Here is a 25,474-nt window from a genome sequence, read left to right on the forward strand (position 1 = left end):
ATTTTCGCAATTTTAGTAAAACAATGTGGCTAACCTTCAAAATACCGAAATTCGGGAGGTACCGTTCAATGGCGGCTATATCAAAACATTTCTGGCGGAAAGTTTTTAAACTCAAAGAAGACTAAATACCAAATTTCCGTTTTTTCGGTAGGATAATGTGGCTAAAACCTTAAAAATACCGAAAATCAAGAGGTACGCTTCTATGGGGGATATATATGAAGACCTGGACCTATACTGATAATTCTCTTTTGGAATATTGTATAACCCCAAGGAACACTAAATAGCCAATTTCTGTTATTTCGGTGGGATATTGATGTCACAACCTTCAGAATTACGAAAATCGGGAGGTACCGATCTATAGGGGCTGTATCGAAACGTGGACCTATATCGACGAACGACGACGTAGATAAATACCAAATTTCAGCCATTTCGGTGAATTGTTGTGACCACAACCTTCAATATCGAAAATCGGGAGGTACCGTTCTCTAAGTGCCATTGGTAGTCGTGGACCTGTACGGACAAATTTCTGGACGAATATCCTAAATGAAGACTAAATACCAAATTTCAGCCATTTCGGTGGAATATCGAAGCCACAACCTTCAAAATACCGAAAATCGGAAGGTATCGTTCTATGGGGGCTATTTAAGGCGTGGACCTGTACCAACAAATTTTTAGGGGAAAGTTTTATACCGCAAATGAAGACTAAATACCAAATTTCAACCATTTCGGTGGAATATTGAGGCCACATCCTTCGAAATACCGGGAATCGGGAGGTACCGCTCTATGGCGTCTATATGAAGACGTTGACCTATGCCGATAAAATTCTGGGGGAAAGTTTTGTACGCCCAACGCAGACTATGTACCAAATTTCAGCCATTTTGTTGTGATAACGAAGCTAAAACACTAAAAATACCGAAAAGCGGTTGGTACCGTTCTATGAGGGCTATATCAAAACGTTGTCCGATGTAGCCGTTTTGCAATACCAAACATCCTAGGAGCAATAGAAATGTCGGTACCAAATTACAAAGCTCTATCTTAAAAAATTGCGAGCTGTATCTTGATTTCAACAGACGAACGGAAGGACAAACGGACATGGTAATATCGACTTAGAATTTTACCCTAATCAAGAATATATATACTTTATAGGGTCTCCGAAGAATTTTTCGATGTGTTACAAACGGAATGACAAATTTGATGATGCCCTTATTATGGTGGTTGGTATAAAAATCCACGTTTGTGCCTCTGAAGGTCCTTCAACTACTATTCTTGAAAACAGTCCATGTTTGTGCCTCTGAAGGTCCTTCAACAACTATTCTTGAAAACAGTCCATGTTTGTGACTCTAAATGTCCTTGTAAAAATATTGTGTAAAAAATTCACGTTTGTGACTCTAAAGGTCCTTGAAAAATTATTCTGTAAAAAATCCACGTTTGTAATTCGTTTATGACTCTGAGGTTCCTAGAAAAATATTCTTTAAAAAAACCACGTTTATGACTCTGAGGTTCCTAGAAAAATATTCTTTAAAAAAACCACGTTTATGACTCTGAGGTTCCTAGAAAAATATTCTTTAAAAAAAACACGTTTATGACTCTGAGGTTCCTAGAAAAATATTCTTTAAAAAAACCACGTTTATGACTCTGAGGTTCCTAGAAAAATATTCTTTAAAAAAAACCACGTTTATGACTCTGAGGTTCCTAGAAAAATATTCTTTAAAAAAAAACCACGTTTATGACTCTGAGGTTCCTAGAAAAATATTCTTTAAAAAAACCACGTTTATGACTCTGAGGTTCCTAGAAAAATATTATTTAAAAAATCCACGTTTATGACTCTGAGGTTCCTAGAAAAATATTATTTAAAAAATCCGCGTTTATGACTCTGAGGTTCCTAGAAAAATATTATTTAAAAAATCCACGTTTATGACTCTGAGGTTCCTAGAAAAAGATTATTTAAAAAATCACGTTTATGACTCTGAGGTTCCTAGAAAAATATTATTTAAAAAATCCACGTTTATGACTCTGAGGTTCCTAGAAAAAGATTATTTAAAAAATCCACGTTTGTGGCTATTAGGTTCCTTGAAAAAATATTATTTAAAAAATCCACGTTTGTGGCTATTAGGTTCCTTGAAAAAATATTATTTAAAAAATCCACGTTTATGACTCTGATAGCCCTTGAAAAAATATTCTTTTAAAATCCACGTTTATGACTGATGATTCTTGAAAAAATATTCTTTTAAAATCCACGTTTATGACTGATGATTCTTGAAAAAATATTCTTTTAAAAATCCAGGTTTATGACTCTGATGGTCCTTGAAAAAATATTCTTTAAAAAATCCACGTTTATGACTCTGATGGTCCTTGAAAAATATTTTTTAAAAAATCCACGTTTATGACTCTGATGGTCCTTGAAAAAATATTCTTTAAAAAATCCACGTTTATGACTCTGATGGTCCTTGAAAAAATATTCTTTAAAAAATCCACGTTTATGACTCTGATGGTCCTTGAAAAAATATTATTTAAAAAATCCACGTTTATGACTCTGATGGCCCTTGAAAAAATATTCTTTTAAAATCCACGTTTATGACTGATGATTCTTGAAAAAATATTCTTTTAAAATCCACGTTTATGACTGATGATTCTTGAAAAAATATTCTTTTAAAAATCCAGGTTTATGACTCTGATGGTCCTTGAAAAAATATTCTTTAAAAAATCCACGTTTATGACTCTGATGGTCCTTGAAAAATATTCTTTAAAAAATCCACGTTTATGACTCTGATGGTCCTTGAAAAAATATTCTTTAAAAAATCCACGTTTATGACTCTGATGGTCCTTGAAAAAATATTCTTTAAAAAATCCACGTTTATGACTCTGATGGTCCTTGAAAAAATATTATTTAAAAAATCCACGTTTATGACTCTGATGGCCCTTGAAAAAATATTCTTTTAAAATCCACGTTTATGACTGATGATTCTTGAAAAAATATTCTTTTAAAATCCACGTTTATGACTGATGATTCTTGAAAAAATATTCTTTTAAAAATCCAGGTTTATGACTCTGATGGTCCTTGAAAAAATATTCTTTAAAAAATCCACGTTTATGACTCTGATGGTCCTTGAAAAATATTCTTTAAAAAATCCACGTTTATGACTCTGATGGTCCTTGAAAAAATATTCTTTAAAAAATCCACGTTTATGACTCTGATGGTCCTTGAAAAAATATTCTTTAAAAAATCCACGTTTATGACTCTGATGGTCCTTGAAAAAATATTATTTAAAAAATCCACGTTTATTGGTCTGATGGTTCATGAAAAAATATTCTTTAAAAAATCCACGTTTATTGGTCTGATGGTTCATGAAAAAATATTCTTTAAAAAATCCACGTTTATTGGTCTGATGGTTCATGAAAAAATATTCTTTAAAAAATCCACGTTTATTGGTCTGATGGTTCATGAAAAAATATTCTTTAAAAAATCCACGTTTATTGGTCTGATGGTTCATGAAAAAATATTCTTTAAAAAATCCACGTTTATTGGTCTGATGGTTCATGAAAAAATATTCTTTAAAAAATCCACGTTTATTGGTCTGATGGTTCATGAAAAAATATTCTTTAAAAAATCCACGTTTATGACTCTGATGGTCCTTGAAAAAATATTCTTTAAAAAATCCACGTTTATGACTCTGAGGGTCCTTGAAAAAATATTCTTTAAAAATCCACGTGTATGACTCTGATGGTCCTTGAAAAAATATTCTTTAAAAATCCACGTGTATGACTCTGATGGTCCTTGAAAAAATATTCTTTAAAAAATCCACGTTTATGACTCTGATGGTCCTTGAAAAAATATTCTTTAAAAAATCCACGTTTATGACTCTGATGGTCCTTGAAGAAATATTCTTTAAAAAATCCACGTTTATGACTCTGAAGTTCCTAGAAAAATATTCTTTAAAAAATCCACGTTTATGACTCTGAAGTTCCTAGAAAAATATTCTTTAAAAAATCCACGTTTATGACTCTGAAGTTCCTAGAAAAATATTCTTTAAAAAATCCACGTTTATGACTCTGAAGTTCCTAGAAAAATATTCTTTAAAAAATCCACGTTTATGACTCTGAAGTTCCTAGAAAAATATTCTTTAAAAAATCCACGTTTATGACTCTGAAGTTCCTAGAAAAATATTCTTTCAAAAATCCACGTTTATGACTCCGATGGTCCTTGAAAAAATATTCTTTAAAAAATCCACGTTTATGACTCTGAAGTTCCTAGAAAAATATTCTTTAAAAAATCCACGTTTATGACTCTGAAGTTCCTAGAAAAATATTCTTTAAAAAATCCACGTTTATGACTCTGAAGTTCCTAGAAAAATATTCTTTAAAAAATCCACGTTTATGACTCTGAAGTTCCTAGAAAAATATTCTTTAAAAAATCCACGTTTATGACTCTGAAGTTCCTAGAAAAATATTCTTTAAAAAATCCACGTTTATGACTCTGAAGTTCCTAGAAAAATATTCTTTCAAAAATCCACGTTTATGACTCTGAAGTTCCTAGAAAAATATTCTTTAAAAAATCCACGATTGTGACTCTGAGGTTCCTTGAAAAAATATTCTTTAAAAAATCCACGTTTGTGACTCTGAGGTTCCTTGAAAAAATATTCTTTAAAAAATCCACGTTTGTGACTCTGAGGTTCCTTGAAAAAATATTCTTTAAAAAATCCACGTTTGTGACTCTGAGGTTCCTTGAAAAAATATTCTTTAAAAAATCCACGTTTGTGACTCTGAGGTTCCTTGAAAAAATATTCTTTAAAAAATCCACGTTTGTGACTCTGAGGTTCCTTGAAAAAATATTCTTTAAAAAATCCACGTTTCTGACTCTGAAGTTCCTTAAAAAATATTCTTTAAAAAATCCGCGTTTGTGACTCTGAGGTTCCTTGCAAAAATATTCTTTAAAATCCACGTTCGTGATTCTGAAGTTCCTTGAAAAAATATTCTTTAAAAAAATCCAAGTTTGTGACTCTGAGGTTCCTTGCAAAAACATTCTTTGAAAATTCACGTTTACGACTCTGAATATTTTTTTTAGAAAATCCACGTTTGTGACTTTGAGGCTTCATAAAAAAATATTAAAAATCCAAGTTTGTGACTATGAGGTTCCTTGTCAAATATTCTTTAAAAATTCCACGTTTATGACTTTGATGGTTTTTGAAAAAAATATCCTTTAAAAATTCCACGTTTATGACTCTGATGGTTTTTGAAAAAAAATATCCTTTAAAAAATCCACGTTTATGACTCTGAATATTTTTACGAATATTTTTTAAAAAAACCACGTTTGTGACTCTGAGGCTTCTTGAAAAAAATATTAAAAATCCACGTTTATGACAAGTTAGTGACTCCGAAAGTTCCTGAAAAATATTCGTTAAAAATCCACGTTTGTCACTCTAAACGTCCACTGTTCATGTTTGTGGGACCCCATCGTCTTTACCTCAAACAATAAAAACTGTATATTTAAATACAACTACACAAAGCCCATGCCATGTTAAACCATGTCAACCCAAGGACCTAAGCTATTTGGTGTGGGTTCTTGTTCCACTTGTGGAATATCCTTTTCGTATTTTTTGTGTTGGTCTTCTTCCAGTCTTTATATATCTTTTTGTCCATAAAAACCTAGGCATTTTTCAGTTCTTCGGTACTTTGTTGGGAGTGTAAAGAAACCAAACTTTTCATGTGATTAACTTTAAAGGCGAGAAAAAGCAATTGTAAACCCGCCAACTACATGTTTGATGGAAAATCTAACCCAGAAGAGAACTAGTCACTGTTTCTTTCGAACGGAATAAACGTTCAGTTGAGAAGCTATTTAGCACAAACATGGATTTTTTAAAGAATATTTTTGATATCGTTTTTCTTCTCCCTCCCTTATTAGTATAAGTGCCAAAAAAACGACAATAACGAACTGCTCAAACAAACATATTGTAACAAAAGAAGTTGCTGTACGTGTCAGTATTTGTTTAAACATAAACTCACGAACTCATGCTTATGGCCACAAAAGATGCCAAAAAAACACCTCGCCTAAGTAACAACGCTATCTCACACAATAATACTCACGAGCCATTCCGCCAGGATATCGCTCACACAAATGTAACTAAAAAACCAAGCAGCTATGCAAACTTTAACTAATAAACCAAACACGTACACCGTCATGTATGCCGTGTACAAAAATTTTAAATGAAATTGTTTAAAAACAAAAGTCAACTTCTTTGAATAATAGGATTGTACGTACAACCAACCGCACACACGTATACACAGCGTATATTCTATATACGCAAATATTTTCATTTTTAATTTTGTATGCTGTACATGTGTGAGTGTGTTTTAAGTTTGTTTAACTTACTAAAGATCAGTTCAAGTGAAAACAAAAAACAATGATAATTTTTTATGGAAATTGAAATTTCTACCGAAAGTTTAGAAGGGACAGACATGTGGAGATTGTTTTGCAAGCAAATGAAATGGAGAGCATATTTATTCAATAGAAATGAAAGTGGAACAAATTGGAAAGACGGTGATAAATGGGGAATTTTCAGGGGTAACCATAATGAATTATTTTTTTTGTATTTTTTTCCGAGTCCATAAGTTGTGGATTTTTAAATTTTTTTCGAGTTTATTAGTCGTGGATTGTTTAAATCGTGGATTTTTTAAAGATTTTTGGCAGTTCATAAATCGTGGATTTTTTAAAGATTTTTGGCAGTTCATAAATCGTGTATTTTTAAAGATTTTTTGAAGACCATAAATCGTGGATTTTTTAAAGATTTTTGGCAGTTCATAAATCGTGGATTTTAAAAGATTTTTTGAAGACCATAAATCGTGGATTTTTTTTTAAATTTTTTATTTGATTTTTCTTAAATCCACTTTGAAAAAATATTTTTTAAAAATTCACGTTGGAAAAATATTTTCAAAAAATCCACGTTAAAAAATATTTTTAAAAAATCTATGTTGAAAAAATATTTTTAATAATTCCACATTGAAAAAATATTTTAAAATAATCCACATAAAAAAATATTTTAAAAAATCCATGTTACAAATATTTTTAAAACATCCACGTTTAAAAAATATTTTTAAAAAATCCACGATAGAAAAATATTTTTAAAAAATCCTCGATGGGTTTTTTTAAATCCACGTTGAAAAAATATTTTCAAAAAATCCTAGATGGATTTTTTTAAATCCACGTTGAAAAAATATTTTTAAAAAATCCTCGATGGATTTTTTTAAATCCACGTTAAAAAAATATTTTTAAAAAATTCTCGATGAAATTTTTTAATTCCACGTTTAAAAAATATTTTTAAAAAATCCACGTTGAAAAATATTTATAAAAAAACCAAGTTAAAAAATTCACGTTGAAAAATATTTTTAAAAAAATCCACGTTGAAAAATATTTTTAAAAAATCCTCCATGGATTTTATTAAATCCACGTTAAAAAATATTTTTAAAAAATTCTCGATGGATTTTTTTTTAAATCCACGTTAAAAAAATATTTTTAAAAATCCACGTGAAAAATGTTTTTAAAAAATCCAAGTTGAAAAAATATGTTAAAAAATCCACGTTGAAAAAATATTTTTAAAAATCCACTTTGAAAAAATAGTAAAATAAAAATATTGTTAACTTTAGAAATAGAAACTACTCTTAAAATATCCACGTTGAAAAAATATTTTGAAAAATCCACATTGAAAAAATATTTTGAAAAATCCACGTTGAAAAAATATTTTGAAAATTCCACGTTGAAAAAATATATTTGGAAAATCCACGTTGAAAAAATATTTTGAAAAATCCACGTTAAAAAAATATTTTGAAAAATCCACATTGAAAAAATATTTTTTAAAAAATCCAAGTTGTAAAAATTGAAAAATATTTTTAAAAAATCCACGTTGTAAAAATATAAAATTATATTTAATAACCAACGTTGTGAAAAATGAAAAATATTTTAAAAAAATGTACGTTGTAAAAATAGAATATTTTTAAAAAATCCACGTTTTAAAAAAGGTATACGTTTTTTAAAAAATATTGTAAAAAAATACTTTTAAAAAATCGACGTTGTAAAAATTTAAAAATATTTTTAAAATATCCACGTTGTAAAATATATAAAAATATATTTAAAAAACCAACGTTGTGAAAATAGAAAAATATTTTTAAAAAATGTACGTTTTAAAAATATTATAATATTTTTAAAAAATCCACGTTGTTAAAAAAGGTAAATGTTTTTAAAAAATATTTTTAAAACATCCGCTTTGAAAAAAAAAATATTTCTAAAAATCGACGCTGTAAAAATTTAAAAATATTTTTAAAAAATCCACGTTGTAAAAAAAATATTTAACAAAAATCACGCTGTAAGAAAAAAAGTCCACGTTGTAAAAATACAAAATTATTTTTGAAAAATCCACGTCATAAAAATAGAAAAATATCTTAAAAAATCCATGTTGTAATAATAGAAAAATATTATTAAAAAATCGACGTTGTACAAGTAGAAAAATATTATTAAAAATTGTCGCTGTAAAAATAGAAAAATATTTTTAAAAAAATCCACGTTGTAAAAATAGATAATATTTTAAACAAATAGACGTGTAAAAATAGAAAAATATTGTTAAAAAATTGACGTTGTAAAATAGAAAAATATTTTAAAAAAATCCATGTAGTAAAAATAGAAAAATATTATTAAAAAATTGACGTTGTAAACATAGAAAAATATTTTTAAAAAATCCACGTCATAAAAATAGAAAAAATATCTTAAAAAATCCACGTTGTAATAATAGAAAAAATACTATTTAAAAATCTACGTTGTAAACATAGAAAAATATTATTAAAAAATTCACAATGTAACAATTGAAAAATATTATTAAAAAATTCACAATGTAACATGTGAAATAATATTATTAAAAATCCAAAAACATTTTTAAAAAATCCACGTTGAAAAAAAATTTCTAAAAAGTCCACGTTTTTTTTAAAAAATCCTCGTTAAAAAATATTTTTTAAAAAAAATATCTTTAAAAATCCACATTGTAAAAATATTTTTAAAAAAGCTACGTTGCAAAAATACTTTTAAAAATCTACCTTTAAATATATATTTAACAAATCGACGCTAAAAAATAATTTAAAAAATCCATGTTAAAATAATATTTTTAAAAAATCCACGTAGAAAAAGATTTTTAAAAAAATCAGGTTAAAAACATAGTTTTAAAAAATCCTAGTTAAAAATATTTTTAAAAAATCCAAATTGAAAAAATATTTTTAAAAATCCAAATTTTTAAAAAATCCACATTATAAAAATACTTTTAAAAAATCTACATTGCAAAAATATTTTTAAAAAATCCACATTATAAAAATACTTTTAAAAAATCTACATTGCAAAAATATATAAAAAAATCACGTTAAAAAATATTTTTAAAAAATCCACGTTGAAAAACTACGTTGAACAAATATTTTAAAACAATCCACGTTGAAAATACAATTTTAAAAAATCCTCTTCGAAATTTTTTTTTTTTAAAAATCCACGTTGAAAACATATTTAAAATAAATACAAGTTAAAAAATATTTTTAAAAAATCCTTGTTGAAAAATATTTAAAAAAAAAATGGACGCTGGAAAAATATTTTTAAAAAATCCACGTTGAAACAGATATTTTTAAAAAATGCACGTTGAAAATATATTTTTCAAAAATAGGCGTTGAAAAAATATTTTTAAAAAATCAACGTTGAAAAAATATTTTTAAAAAATCCACGTTGATTTTTTTCAAATCTGCGTTGAAAAAATAATTTTAAAAAATCTACGTTTAAAAAATCTAAAAAAATATCTAAAAAAAATAAAATAATCCACGTTGCAAAACGAGAAAAATATTTTTTAAAAAATCCACGTTGTAAAACTAGAAAAATATTTTTTAAAAAATCCACGTTGTAAAAAGAGACAAATATTTTTAAAAAAATCCACGTTTTAAAATAGAAAAATATTTTTAAAAAATTCACATTGTAAAAATAGAAAAATATATAAAAAAAAACGTTGTGAAAATTTAAAAAATCCACGTGTTAAAAATATGAAAATAGTTTTAAAAAATTTACATTGTAAAAATAGAAAAATATATTTAAAACAAGCACGTTGTGAAAATAAAAAAATATTTTTTTAAAAAACGAAAAATAGAAAAATATTTTTAAAAATCCACTTAGTAAAACAGGAAAGTATATTTTAAAAACATCACGTTGTAAAAATAGAAAAATATTTTTAAAAAATCCACGTCGAAGAAATATTTTTGAAAAATCCATGTTAAAAAATTGTTTTAAAAAATCCACGTTAAAAATAGGTTTAAAAATCCTCGCTTATAAAATATTTTTAAAAGTCCTCGTTAAAAAATATTTTTAAAAAAATCCACGTAAAAAATATTATTAATAAGTTCACATTAAAAAATATTTTTAAAAAAATCCACTTCTGTGACACTGAAAGTCCTCAAAGAGTGTTGCTTAAAATATCCACTTTTGTAACACTGAAAGGCTTAAGCAAATATTTTTTTAGCAATCCACTTTTGTTACACTGAATATCCTTAAAAATATTCATTAATTTTCACGTTTGTGACACTAAAGGTCCTTAGAAAATACTTTTAAAAAACCCATGTTTGTGGCACTGAAGGTCTTTAAAAATCCTTGTTTTGACACTGAAAGACCTTTTGCGAAACAGAAGGTCCTTGAAAAAATATTCTTTAAAAATTCCAAGTTTGTAACACTGAAGGTCCTTAAAAAGATTCTTTAGAAAATCCTCGTTTTTATTTTTTGTCTCCGTTTCTGTCTCCTCTGTCCCATTTTCTATTCCCCAACTTTGTTTATGTTAACAAAACAAATATAAAATTTAGCGTAAAACCAGATGAGACAAATGTTTGTCTTTTTGGTGTCGCGCTAAGTTTTGTTCATACCAAAGAACACGTTAACGCAAATGAACGCTTAAAATAATGATGATGATGAAAAACGTTTATAAATATTCTGGTACCTGCTCAAATGTGTTTTTTGTGTACCTTTTTTGTTTAAGAAGAAAATGAATTTCGTGACTTTGACACGGTCATAATATTTTCATGACAGGGAAAACGCTACAGATTTACCAGCGTTATAAACCCAAATGTGTTGTTAGCTGTAGAAATTAGTGAAAGTTAAATATTTGTAACACTTTATGAAGGTCTATACATTTTACTCAAAAATAAAATGAATACAAAACGGGTTTGTTAACATAAATATAGGTGAGAATGTGTGAGTTGATTTTGTTAAGAAAATGTTGGTCATAATAAATGTGGGTCGTTTAACTATTTTACATTAAAATAAAGTTAAATAAGTAGTGTAGATTTGGGAGTGTGATGCAAATATAATTGTCTTCAAGTGTTTCAAGTCACATAAACTTGCGAGTCCCTGTCATGGCAAGGAGGCTAGGACACGGTAGAACTTTGTCGTTCCACAAAAGTAAAAGCACCCTTAGCCTTTAGAACCACGAGTGAATCAACCTCAATCTCCCTGACTGTTAAAAATATGCACTGTCGTCAGCATCTCTAGCTCCTTTGTGACACAAAAAGACGGACTGTATTATGGCCGGAGATGACATCCTGCAACACGACCACATAAATGAAAGTTTAAATTGATAGAGCATAGATAGAGGAAAATCCTCCAACCTCCATCGAATGGGCGGATGGTTTGCGCGTACCTCTGACCTCACAAAATGCCGAAGGTGCACACTATCGCACCAAAGAGCAGTATCTTTCATATATCAGAATCCAAAAAGCATCAGCCTAAGGGCATTTCAACTAATAATAACAACTTCAGGTGCAAAATTAACTGCTGTCGAGATCCACATGGAGATTACAATGACTGTGAGGAACCGTAGTTCTGGTAGCAAATTTTCCGATTCGTTGGTTTTGTCACACACAAAAACAAATTTTGGTTTTTGTATCCAATGATGTTTGTATGTGTGTGAAAACCAAAAGAAACTTTTGATTTTCCTCATATGTATGTATGTATATGTGTTTTTCATAACAACAAAATACAAACGAAAACGTCTGAAAAAGACGATAGAAAGAGACCCAACGTTTTGAGCTGAAATTTTGTTGTTTGTTGCAGAATTTCGCTGAAAACGCATGCATATGATGAGAAACTGATCTAGATACGGGGCAAATATCACCATCTTTCCAAAATGTATTTTGACATTCTTTGAAAATTGGTTTCAAAATGTGTCTGTATATTGAATATTTGTTGGGATTGCCACAAGGAACATACATATTTTTCAATGAGATCAATTCAAAAAATGTTAAAAATGTACAAATTGGAAACACTGATATACAAAGCTTTTCGTTACCAAACGCATGCTTTTCAATTTTTTATAAAAACCAAATTTTAAACGGATTCGTTTGAGTACGAACGATACGTTTAAAAATATTTTTTTACAAAAACTGGGGGTAAATCCTCGATTAGTAAACTGTGAAGAAGTCAAAACAGGCGAAGACTGCTCGCAAATCCTCCGAGATGGTTTCGCAGGGCTCCATAACTGCCACACTTCATAAATCCCATACCAGGATGATGGAGGTAAGACAGCTGGCTGATGTGTAGAGAAACAGACCTTTGGTCGTGAATAGGATGGGGTCGTGTAAGGACAATATCACAGCCGGTTTATCCGTCCGTTTACATGCTTCGTATGAAGAATCCAAACCACTTCAGTCGATGCATCTGTACGTCTGCCAAAGCGAGCAAGGTTGGTGGGCAGCATAGTTCTTAGCAGAAACCTTCCTCGTCTAAATCGAAACATATTGACAAAACTGCGAGACGGTTGGTACCGAATGAGCTGAGGGTTGCGTTCATTGATAAGGTTGATTCCAATGGCTGTATCAGTGATAGTCATTGGTTGCTAATCGAGGGTGATCTGAAGGACTTCCATATCTCAGAGGATTAGAGCAACGTACTACAACGTACGCAAGAATCATTAACTGCGAGAATAAGGATTCAACCGATTCCTTTGCATTCATTTTCTCTCTTGTTGCGATTCCATGTTGAGTGATAACCTCAGGATGGGTACTACCTCCTTCTATTCAGCTGAACAGGATACTGAACTTACTCCAGAAACAGATCATCAGTCTTCGGATGGGAAATTGGAGGATACTCAACTCATCTCCTTAGAATGGAGAAGGAAGGATATGTATCCGAATCCCTCCCAAGCACCAGTAGCACTGTTTGTAACACATCGAAATATTCATCGGAGACCGTATAAAGTATATATGTTCTTGATCAGGGTAAAATTCTAAGTCGAAATAGCCATGTCCATCTGTCCGTCCGTCTGTTGAAATCAAGATACAGCTCGCAATTTTAAGGATAGAGCTTTTAATTTGGTAAGAAGTTTTTATTACTCCTAGGATGTTTGGTATTGCATTTTATTTCGGTCCGCGTTTTGATATAGCCCCTATAGGACGGTACCACCTGATTTTCGATATTTTGACGGTTTTAGCCTCATTATCACACTGAAATGGGTGCCACCGTGGTGCAATGGTATGCACACCCGCCTTGCACGCAGAAGGTCAGTGGTTCGATTCCCCGGCCAGGCAACATCAAACATTTTTCAACGGTGGCAAAATACCCCTCAGTAATGTTGGCGACATTTCCTGAGTATATCAGCCTTGAAAAACTTCTCTACAAGTGGTGTCTTAAGGCACGCCGTTCGGACTCGGAGATAAACAGTAGGTCCCATATCATGGAGCTAATATGAATCGGGGTGCACTCATTGATATGAGAGAAGTCTCCCTTGTCCCGTATGGGATGTTTGTGGAACAATGTTTTGTTATCACACTGAAATGGCTGAAATTTGGTACTTAGTCTTCGTCGGAGGTATAAAACTTGCCCTTCCGAAATTTGTCGGTATAGGTCCACGCCTTCATATAGTCCCCATAGAACGGTACCGCCCGATTTTCGGTATTTTGAAGGTTGTGGCCACAATAACCCAACGAAATGACTGAAATTTGGTATTTGGTCTACATTTGCAGTACTACACGTTCCATATGAAATGTGTCGGTATAGGTCCACGCCTTCATCTAGCCCCCATAGAACGTACCCCCCGATTTTCGGTGTTTTGAAGGTTGTGTCCTCGATATTCCTCAGAAATGCCTTAAATTGATATTTAGCCTTCGAAGGGGGTATAAAACCTTCCCCCAGAAACTTGTCGGAATATGTCCACGCCTTATTGTAGCCTCCATAGAACGTTGCCTCCCTTTTTCCGGTATTTTGAAGGTTGTGGCCTCAATATTCCACTGAGATTGATCAAGTTTGATAAAAAATTCTTTCAAGACGCTCAGTATGTTATCTATATCAGTTACCAGATTTGCTTCATCGCCTTTGGTGGAGAATTTGCCTGCACTAGAACCTCCAGTCCGAAGTTTTATACTCAGGTAACATTTTCGGACTTCATTCTGGCTCAAGAACATCTCGCGTTTTCGTGCTTTTTAATTTTTCTTAGGAAAATACGCTTCTTTTCTCTCTCCTATTTATTCCCTACACCTGAAAAGGATATTATAAGTTTGTTTGGGAAACAATCATGTAACACCGCGAAATATTCGTCGTAGACCCCCAATGTGTTATACCAATCTTCATATCTCGACGAGATAAAGCGATTTTGAGATGTGTGTCCATCCGTCCGTATGTCGATTATAAATTGTAATCATCGTCATGCAATTTTGCCTGGAGGTCGGCTTCAGACCAGAATAGATCACTATTTTTATTGGTGGTGAACGTAAAATATTTAGCGGGCGAAATGGACCAAAAACATAATATTTATCCAATTTTTATCGGCTCTGTAGGTCGCAATAAAAAGTCCGATCAGCGCGATATTTTAATTAAGGTAAGGGTATATGACAAAGAAGAAGCTTGCAATTTGAAATGCCGATCAGATAATATTTAGAGGGTTAAATGGACCACAACTTTTGTGTGAAAATTTTTAATATACATCTTATATCTTTATTCCTCGAACACATTTCGCCCACGTGAGTTATATTTGGAAGACGATCTCTTGATTGATGCCAATGATGTACGAGGTCAGATAACAGAGCTATAGCCTAACATATACAGTTATTTGTTTGTAGTGTAGTCATAAAGACGCTGGAGGTCGAAATTATAGCTCAATAGTCACGAAATTTTGCATGAGGTAAGAGTTTAGGTCGAATAAGATGCCTACAATTTTGGACGATGATCCGATATTATATAGCGTGTGAAATAGACCATTACATTTACATGAAAGATATAAAAATGTTATTTTTGGTCCATATTTTAATTTCTGAAGGGCATATACCGGCAAAGTACTCTACATTTGAAAAAAAGCCAATTGGATTTTTATACACATATTAAAGTATGGGGTCGCTTAGCCACTGTTTGCAAAATGTACTCGGTTTCGCTATCGTTAAAGTTTTTTAAAATTGTTAATGGTGGCAAAATACCCCTCAGTAATGTTGGCGATATTTCCTGAGTATTTCAGCCACGAACAACTTTTTTATACCTTCAGCCTTTAGGCTAAAGAGGGTATTTACACTTTGATACGACCAAAAATGTGCCTCATCGAAATAATGGTTTTAGACCCCAAGTATGTTTGTACGATATCCGTTTCAGATAATTTTGAGTAGATCTAGCAATGTCCGTCTGTCTGTCTGTCTGTCTGGCTGGCTGGGTGCGCACGATAACTCTCGAACGGATCAATCGATTCGGTTCAAATTTTGGGTATCGAAATATTGTGTCCAGATTCGGTTTAAGTTCCAAGATGGGCCATATAGGTCCACTCCTTCAGGTACCTCCCCCACAAATGTTCAAAAATTGTCGCAAAACTTGTGCGCACGATAACTCTTGTAGGGAATAACCGATTTGGTCCATACTTTGCACATCGTGTAATTTCTACCAAACTTAGATGAGGTTCCAATATGAACTCAATCGGTCCACTCCTTCGGGTACCTCCCACACAAAATTTCGGAAAAGTTCGGTTTAGGACCTGGTCTCGAATCTCTTTGATTTTTGTTTACGCAAGTTGTCTTCGCTGTCCTCTATACGACGCTGTAAGTTTCATTAAGGGCAAGTCCATACTTCCTGAGAAAATAGCCTGAAAGTTAAAAAAAAACCTATGACACCGTGTGTAGTGGTTGCAGCGCAAGATAACTCTCGAACGGATCTTCCGATTCGGTCCAAAATTTCGCTTTCATAATATTTTGTCCAAACTTAGTTCAAGTTCAAAAATGAATTATATCGGTCCACTCCTTCCGGTACCTCCCCCACAAAAGTTCGAAAATGTTCGGAAAAATTGTGCGAACGATAACTCTTGAAGGAAGTAACCGATTTGGTCCATACTTTGCAGATTATGAAATTTCTATCAGACTTAGATGAGGTTCCAATATGGACTCAATCGGTAAACTCCTTCGAGTACCTCCCACACAAAATTTCGGAAAAGTTCTGTTTAGGACCTGCTCTCGAATCGCCTTGGTTTTTGTTGTAACATCTTGTAATCACTGTCCCTATACGAAGGTACAAGTTTCCTCAGGGGCAAGTCCATACTTCCTGAAAAAATAGCCTGAAAGTTGAAAAACAAACCCTATGACAACATGTTTATGGGTGGAAGCGCAAGATAATTCTCGAACGGAAATTTCCGATTCCGGCCAAAATTTGGCCTTTGTAATATTGTTTCCAAACTTAGTTTAAGTTCGTAGATAAGCCATATCGGTCCACTCCTTCAGGTACCTACCCGACAAAAGTTCAAAAATATTCGGAAAAATTGTGCGCACGATAACTCTTGATGGGAGTGACCGATTTGGTCCATACTTTACACATTCTCATAATATCTACCAGATATAGATAAGGTTCGAATATGGACTATATTTGTCCACTCCATACCTACCTCCCACACACAATTTTGGATAAGTTCACTTTAAGACCTGCTATTGAATCACATTGATTTTTGTTGAAGCAACTTACATTCGCTGCCTCAATTACGATGGTAAAAGTTGTTTCAGGGGCAAGGCCATACTTCTTGAGAAAACAGCCCGAAGGGTGTAAAAACCCCCTATGGCACCCCCATGGTCTATGACGGTCCATTCTTTTAAGTACCTTTTCCGCAAAATTTTGAACTTTAATCCTAATAACATTTTTGTCGGTTCATACGACCAAAATTTTGAAATCCCCTAAATACATAAGTTTTTTGTGAAAAAGTGTTTCAATTTGCACAGGCTGAAGGTATATCTCTGTCGGCAAAGCCGACTGACACTTTTTTACTTGTTTACAAATGGAGTCTGTAACGTGACAAATTGATCACGTACATGAACCCAACAGCAGCGACGCCCACTACCACTACCACAACAACAATCCAACGGCCAACAGAAAACAGCAAGGCCCACTACTCAACAGCGTCACAAACTGTCAATCCATACACACTGTTGCGGTCGCTTGCATTTTTGTGGGATATGTGTGCTACAGTCCAGTTTTAGGCAAGCGGTAGCATAACAACCGCAGAGTAATTCTCAATTGCTCTGTGCGACTGTACACACTAATACTCCAGTTTCGTTCGGGAAAGACAGGCTTGCTACTGCAGGGAGCCAGCCATACGGGCTTGAGTACAGTTGTTGTGTTCGTAGTCCGCCAACCGACACGAGAGTGTTAAGAGGTTGGGAAGTATTTTTGAGAGCTGCCCCTTTTCATGGTGGCTAATACATTCACTCCACCTTCGGGTGTTGTTCCACTCCACCTGCGGGTGTTGTTCCACTCCATCTTCGGGTGTTGTTCCACTCCACCTTCGGGTGTTGTTCCACTCCACCTAAGGGTGTTGTTCCATTCCACCTTCGGGTGTTGTTCCACTCCACCTTCGGGTGTTGTTCCACTCCACCTTCGGGTGTTGTTCCACTCCACCTTCGGGTGTTGTTCCATTCCACCTTCGGCTGTTGTTCCACTCCACCCTCGGGTGTTGTTCCACTCCACCTTCAGGTGTTGTTCCACTCCACCTTCGGGTGTTGTTCCATTCCACCCTCGGGTGTTGTTCCACTCCACCTTCGGGTGTTGTTCCACAAGTCAGTACTCGTAGAATACCGTAGAGGCTAACTTAGAACTAACACTAACGAACGACAACCCGAACAGCCGAGCCGAGTGCAGAATCACCGAGCAGCCTAACACCGAATCACCGAGTGGCCGAGCACCTACAACACGAATACCCGAGTAGCCAAACACCGAATCCCCGAGTGGCCGAACACCTACAACACGAATTCCCCGAGTAGCCGAACACCTACAACCCGAATCCCCGAGTAGCCGAACACCGAATCCCCGAGTGGCCGAACACCTATAACACGAATTCCCCGAGTGGACGAACACCAACAAGACCGAGCCACCGAGTGGCCAAACATCACTGACGCGAATCACCCCCAATACGCAATCCCACGGCAGCGGGTTCTTTCGTACCCGATTGACCCGAAACCATAGTGTTTCGGCCAGCGACTGCCAACCCAGCATCAAACCTACGGTTCTATGTAGGTTTTTATGCTGCTACAACAACAACAACAACCCCCAATACGAAAACGGGATCTCTGAGAGATCGGATCACCGCGACACTAGCGCCGAAGCACCGGACCACTTCAACACATCCCGAATTGCCGAGGGCCGGAACAACCCACGGCAGGGACATCTTGTACACATTCAACCGACCAACGAGCATAGCATTACTGATCATATCAAATAACGAATCCTTGAGTTCCCGATCATCTTCAAATCGTCTTCTACGAAAGAACGAGTAACCCAGTTCCCGATCATCGTGAAATCATCCACTATCCAGCAACGACCCGTCGCCTCGATCGTTCTTAAATCGGCTACCACTGAACAACGAATCATCCACTTCCAGAGCATCTACCAAGTCACCGAGTTGCCGGCCTTCGACAAAGCTCCTACATCCGAGCCGAACAACGGTCGTTGAGCACCGATCATCTCATCGCCAGCCACTTCTCACGTACGAAGCTTTCAACCCTCTACAGTTAACCCAAGTTGCCGATTCCCCCAGCGTCAACGATCTGTCCTACTTCTTCTAATTAAACCCTTCTTATCGAATACACCATCACATTCCTAATATTTCCCCCAGGAAAGGGAGATTGTTCGTCTTTCATTCCGTAAGGTTTAGTGGGTCCTTATGGCGACCCTGGACACGACTGAGTCTACCCCAGCCTACGACAAAACCACTTTACAGTCTTAGGACACGACTTTCGGACGCGGCGATAAATTGTAGGTTCCATATTATTGAGCCAATCGGGGTACCCTCAATAATATGAGGGATTGTTTGTGGAAGAATTACTGTGTTATTATTAAAGCTTAATGTGATAAAGTGGTAGAATCCACATAATTATTTCTTACAATATTATTTGTTAAATAAGGGAATCTTTATGTGCTAGTAGCTAAATGCATGGGTAGTGGTGTAGGGTATCACATGGTCTGCCCCGTCCGACTATCCCATTTGCTTACTGATGGTACCAAGGATTTATTGGTGTTGGTTTTAGGGTTCTCAAGTAGAAGAGATTTGGCTATTTTTGCCACTGTGCTTTCACATTGTCGGGACTAGGGGTGCCGTCTTCCAGCATGCCAGTTGAGAGGATTAGACTTGTACTGCTCATTGTGTTTGCAGCATCTCAATATCCACCTTCCGTCCTGTGTTAGAACGCACTTTCGCACCCAAAGTGAATTTATCCAAAATTTTGTGTGGGAGGTACCCGAAGAGGTGGATAAATATAGTCCATATTAGAACCTGATCTATATCTGGTAGATGTATTAGGATGTGTAAAGTATGGACCAAATCGGTCACTCCCATAAAGAGTTATCGTGCGCACAATTTTTCCGAACATTTTTGAACTTTTGTGGAAGAGGTACCTGAAGGAGTGGACCGATATAGCCCATCTTCGAATTTAAACTATGTTTTGATAAAATATTACGATGGCCAAATTTTCGACCGAATCCACAGATCCGTTCGAGAGTTATCTTGCGCTCCAACCACTACACAAGGTGTTATAGGGGCTTTTTGCACCTTTCCGGCCATTTTCTAAGGAAGTATGGACTTGCCCCTGATGAAACTTGTACCGTAGTATGGGGGGAAGTAAATACAAGTTGCTGCAACAAAAATCAAAACGATTCGAGAGCAGGTCCTAAATTGAACTTATCCGAAATTTTGTGTGGGAGGTACCCGAAGGAGTGGGCCAATTGAGTCCATATTGGAATCTTATCTAAGTCTGGTAGAAATTTCACGACGTGCAAAGTATGGACCAAATCGGTTACTCGCTTCAAGAGTTATCGTGCCCAGAAATTTTCCGAACATTTTGGAACTTTTGTGGAGGAGGTACCGGAAGTAGTGGACCGATATAGCTCATCTTCGAACTTAAACTATGATTGTACAAAATATTACGAAAGCCAGACAGACAGACGGACGGACATTGCTGAATCAACTCCAAATTGTCTGAAACACATTTCGTCCAAACCTTTATTTCGATGAGGCACATTTTGCCCGTATGAAAGTGTATTCCAGTAATTCCAAAAAAAAAAAAATTAAAATTTTTTTTGGCGAGCACATCCGCCATTTTTGATACATGGGTTACGAAAACAATCGTGGTTTCAAATCTGTTCGCGTTCACAAAATTGGATGCTGCACTCAAAAGTTATGGGGGGTTTTACTCTCTTATAAAGAAAAAATATTTAAAAATTCCTATTGTGTTGTAATAAGAACATGTATATATGAATCGTTAACAGCATTTGATATCTATCCGTAGATGCTAAAATAGTTGCTAAATTTATTTTTATTTTCGCGGAAAATCAAAAATATTGAAGAAATCTTGGAGTAAATTTTATTTATTCTAACTCAGAGTCCATAAAAATCTCTAAAAAAATAATTTAAAAATACGGACAGAATCTAGACAACGCGTAGAAAAATGTGAGACCAAAATTATAAAGATTGCGTTTATAACTTGCATATTACAGCAACAACAAAGAACGGAAACTTATTTTTGGAAGTTATTTCAAAAATATATTTTTTGGTTAAATGCGAAAAATTTGAAAAAAAATGTTGGGAGTTATTTTATTATTTCGCTAAATTTCTATACAAATCCTGAAGTATTTTGCTTAAACTTCTACAAGAAAAGTAGTTAGTCATCGTGAAAGTATATTTGCTTTCTGTAATAAGTAATAGAAATAAGAAGTAGAGAGTAATATTCAAATTACAATCAAAGAAAAAACATAGAAATTAAAAACCGTATAATTCGCGAATCCGTTTAAATCAGTTGAGGTGCATGTGCTTTTCGGATACAGGGAGTCCATCTCTATCAATATGCACGGAGTTTCCCATGTTTCATTCAGCGGCCAAAGTGTGCCATGAGTTGCATCTTACTATTCAAAAAACCTTTAATTGGGCAAAAATTACGCGATGTCCATATGATTATAAGGTGCATCCGATTTCAATGGCCTCCTATTAAAAATACGTCAATATAAATTATTTTAGACAGATTCGTCAAGAACTGCGGATGTGCCACCGCATTCTATTTTGGGATAGATAGGGATATTACTCCCGAATCTTTGTAATTTGTGACACACCTTTTTGGCAAATATTATAATCGCGTATAAAGGATTACATTTATGTAAAAATAATCAAAGAAAATCGCGGTTCAATTCGCGGAATTGTCAAAATATATTTTTGCAGATTTTCCTACTTTCAAGGTATCTATATCCGGCGTTTTAGTGGACGGATTCGAACGCGGAAGAGCTTATTAGATCCGGCACGTAAACAAACTAAAATCACGCGGGGTTCAGGGGTACCTGTACGACAGTTGTAAATTTTAAAGCCAAAAAATAGGTTTATTCAGAAAATTTACGCACCAAATTTTCGCCTTTGGACTCCTATTACTAGGAAGCTGTACGGAGCACACTCATGAGATATACATCAGACGACGTGGAATCGCGAGTTCTACAATCCTATAACTAGATTGAATTTATTATCTAGTTGCACCCTATAATTATAAGAAAAAATCGAAAAGCACTGAAATCAAAACTTCAAAGTGTCAGCATCGATTTTAGGGGGATGCAGTGTATATATCGAAAAGTCATAAACTAGAACCATGTTGCCCAAGGAGTATTCTTTAGTTCTTTCTTTGAGCACAGGTTTGAATTTTGCGTGGTTTGGCCAGAAATCAAGAAAGAACACAAAAAAACTTGTTTACTTCAACACATTTTGCCCATTTTTTGATATTACCACCAACGCAGCTTCCACGAAAATTATTTGTTATGGTCCATATTATGAGATCGTGACTAAAACACACAATTAAAATAAATATATTCATATTTTATAAAATATATTAACAGTTCGCGACTTATTAAATGGTGAACCTCAACTTCAACGATTGTAACACTTTTTGAATATTACCATATACCCTTTCTAGCCTAAAGGCTGAGGGTATAAAAAATAATTGAAAACAAGTAAGAACGGCATTAAGTTCGGCCCGTCCGAACTTGTTGCACCCTCCACCACGAGTTGTATTGAAGTAAAACTGAACAATCAGTTTCCTTTCTTTTATAAAGAAGACTAGATACCAAATTCCAGCAATTTCGGTAAAGCAATGTGTCTAACTTTCAAAATACCGAAATTAGGAAGGTAACGTTCTATGGGCGCTATATGAAGGCGTGGACCTGTACGGACAAATTTCGGGGGAAAGTTTTATACTACTAACAAAGACTAAATACCAAGTTTCAGCCCTTTTGGCGGAATATGGAAGCCACACCCTTTAAAACGTTTTATGGGGGCTATATAACGGTGTGGGCCTATACCGACAAAATTCATATGAAGAGTTTTGTACCCCAAATGAAGACTAAATAACAAACTTTAGCCATTTCAGTGTGATAATGAAGTTAAAACCTTCAAAATACCGAAAATCGAAAATGGGGGCTATATCAAAACGTGGACTTATATGGCCCATTTGCAATACCAAACATCCTAGAAGTAATAGAAACTTCTATACCAAATTACTCTATCTTAAAAATTGCGAGCTGTATCTTGATATCACCAGACGCACGGACGGCAGACGGACATAGTTATATCGACTAAGAATTTTATCCTGATCAAGTCTCCGATGAATATTTCGATGTGTTGCAAACGGAATGCAAGTTTAATATATACACTCCACATTAGTTATACCCTCCATATTACCCTCAGCCTGTGTGGATTGAAATACTTTTTTCCAAAAAAAACTTATTCATTTAGGTGGGTTTTCAAAATTTTGGCCGTATGCACCGACAAAATTATGACTAGGATTAAAGCTCAAAAATTTGCTGGGATATCGATAGATAGGGTTTTTTGATCACACTAGCCTACGAAAAAATGTCCAAAGGATCCTCGAACCACACAAAAATGTTGAACATTTGTGTGGGTGGTACCACAAGGATTGGACAGATATGGCCCAAATTTGAACATAAACTAAGTTTCCACAATATTTAGAAATCCAAAGTTTGGACCAATTCGGTTGCTACGTCTATGAAAAATTGCGCGTACCACTTTAGCGAATATTTTCGAATTTTTTATGGGGAGTTACCGGAAGGAGTGGACATATAAGCACCACCTTCGAATTTCATCTAATATATGAAGAAATATTATAATAACCAAAGTGTGGACGAACGGAGGATTCGGTTCGAGCCCTCCAGCCACTACATATGCGGCCATAGGGGTTTTTTACAACTTTCGGGCTGTTTTCTCAAGAAGTATGGACTTGCCCCTGAAAAGTCTTTTACAGCCGTAATTGAGGCAGCGAATGCAAGTTGCTTCAACAAAAATCAAAGTGATTCGAGAGCAGGTCTTAAAGTGAATTTATCCAAAATTTTGTGTGGGAGGTACCCGAAGGGGTGGACAAATATATAATATCCATATTCGAACCTGGGGCCTAATTACGACATTCGATTCGATCGAGTATTTGCTCGTGAAAGAAAAAATCGAACTTTGAAAACCTATGTGTTCTTAAAGAACATAAAGAAGGTATATGGTAAAAAATGTGTTTATTTTAAAGCAAAAAACTAAAATAAAACATAATTAAAAAAAATAAGTTTCAGTGTTTTATTTAGAAATGCGCTTAAAACTAGAAAATAATTTGTCGCATAGCATCAATAAGTATATTCATTCTCATGATGGAATCTCTCAAATAAAATGCTTGACGTTTAATTTTGTTACCATTTATAAATTAAATGCAAGCGTTTTATTTGAGAGATTCCATCATGAGAAAGAATATATTTATTGAGGCTAAGCGACAAATTATTTTCTAGTTTTAAGTGAATTTCTAAATAAAACACTGAAACTTATTTTTTTAAATTATGTTTTATTTTTAACTTTTTAGTAAATACATTTTTTTGACCACTGAGAGCCATATTATAGTCAATTTAGGCCGAAAATTTAGATAAAAACTTTAAAATGCCTGAAATCGTGTAGTACCGTTATATAAAGGCTATACCAAAACCTGGACTTATGTCCATATTTTTTGGTGGGGAAGTTTCAGTACCATTGGGAACTCCAAGTGCCAAGTTACAGCCAATTCGGCCTAAAAATGAAGATAAAATCCTTAAAACACTTGAAATCGGACTGTACCGCTATATGGGGGCTATACCAAAACCTGGACCTGTGTCCACAATTTTTGGTGGGGAAGTTTTTGTACCATTGAAAACCCCAAATGCCAAATTAAAGCCTATTCGGGTTAAAAATGAAGATAAAATCCTTAAAACACTTGAAATCAGTTGGTACCGCTATATGGGGGTTATATCAAAACCTGTACCTATGTCCATCATTTTTAGTGAGGAAGTTTCTGTACCAATGGGGGGGTCCCATTGCCAAGTTACAGCCAATTCGGCCTAAAAATGAAGATAAACTCCTCATAATTCTGGTCCCGGGTGCTACCGCTATAAGGGGGCTATATCAAAACCTGGACCTATGTTCACAATTTTTGGTGGGGAAATGTCTGTATTATTGGAAATCCCAAATGCCAAATGGCAGCTAATTCGGGCAAAAATTAATATAAAATCCTCAAAATACCTGAAATCGGGTGGTACCGCTATATGGGGCTGTAGAAAAAAATGGGCCCATATTCACTGTAAAACAGTGTAAAAATGGACCAATATTGGTTTTGATTTCATATTCATGTATTGTCATCCATATCTGAAAAGAGTGCAAAGTTTTAGTTTGCTTGGTCAACTGCAGCTATGTGAAAAATGAGTTACCAGATTTGAAATGCATGAAATATTGAACACTGTACAACACTGTAAAAATGGACCAATATTGGTTTTGATTTCTTATTCATGTATTGTCATCCAAATCTGAAAAGTTTGCAAAGTTTTCGTTCGATTGGTCAACTGCAGCTATGTGAAAAATGAGTTACCAGATTTGAAAAGCAAAATACCGGAAATCGGGTGGTACCGTTATATGGCGGCTATAGGAAAAAATGG

The sequence above is a fragment of the Musca autumnalis genome, unplaced genomic scaffold (genome assembly GCF_047663935.1).
Source record: "Musca autumnalis isolate F117 unplaced genomic scaffold, ASM4766393v1 scaffold_2, whole genome shotgun sequence".
Taxonomy (NCBI): domain Eukaryota; kingdom Metazoa; phylum Arthropoda; class Insecta; order Diptera; family Muscidae; genus Musca; species Musca autumnalis.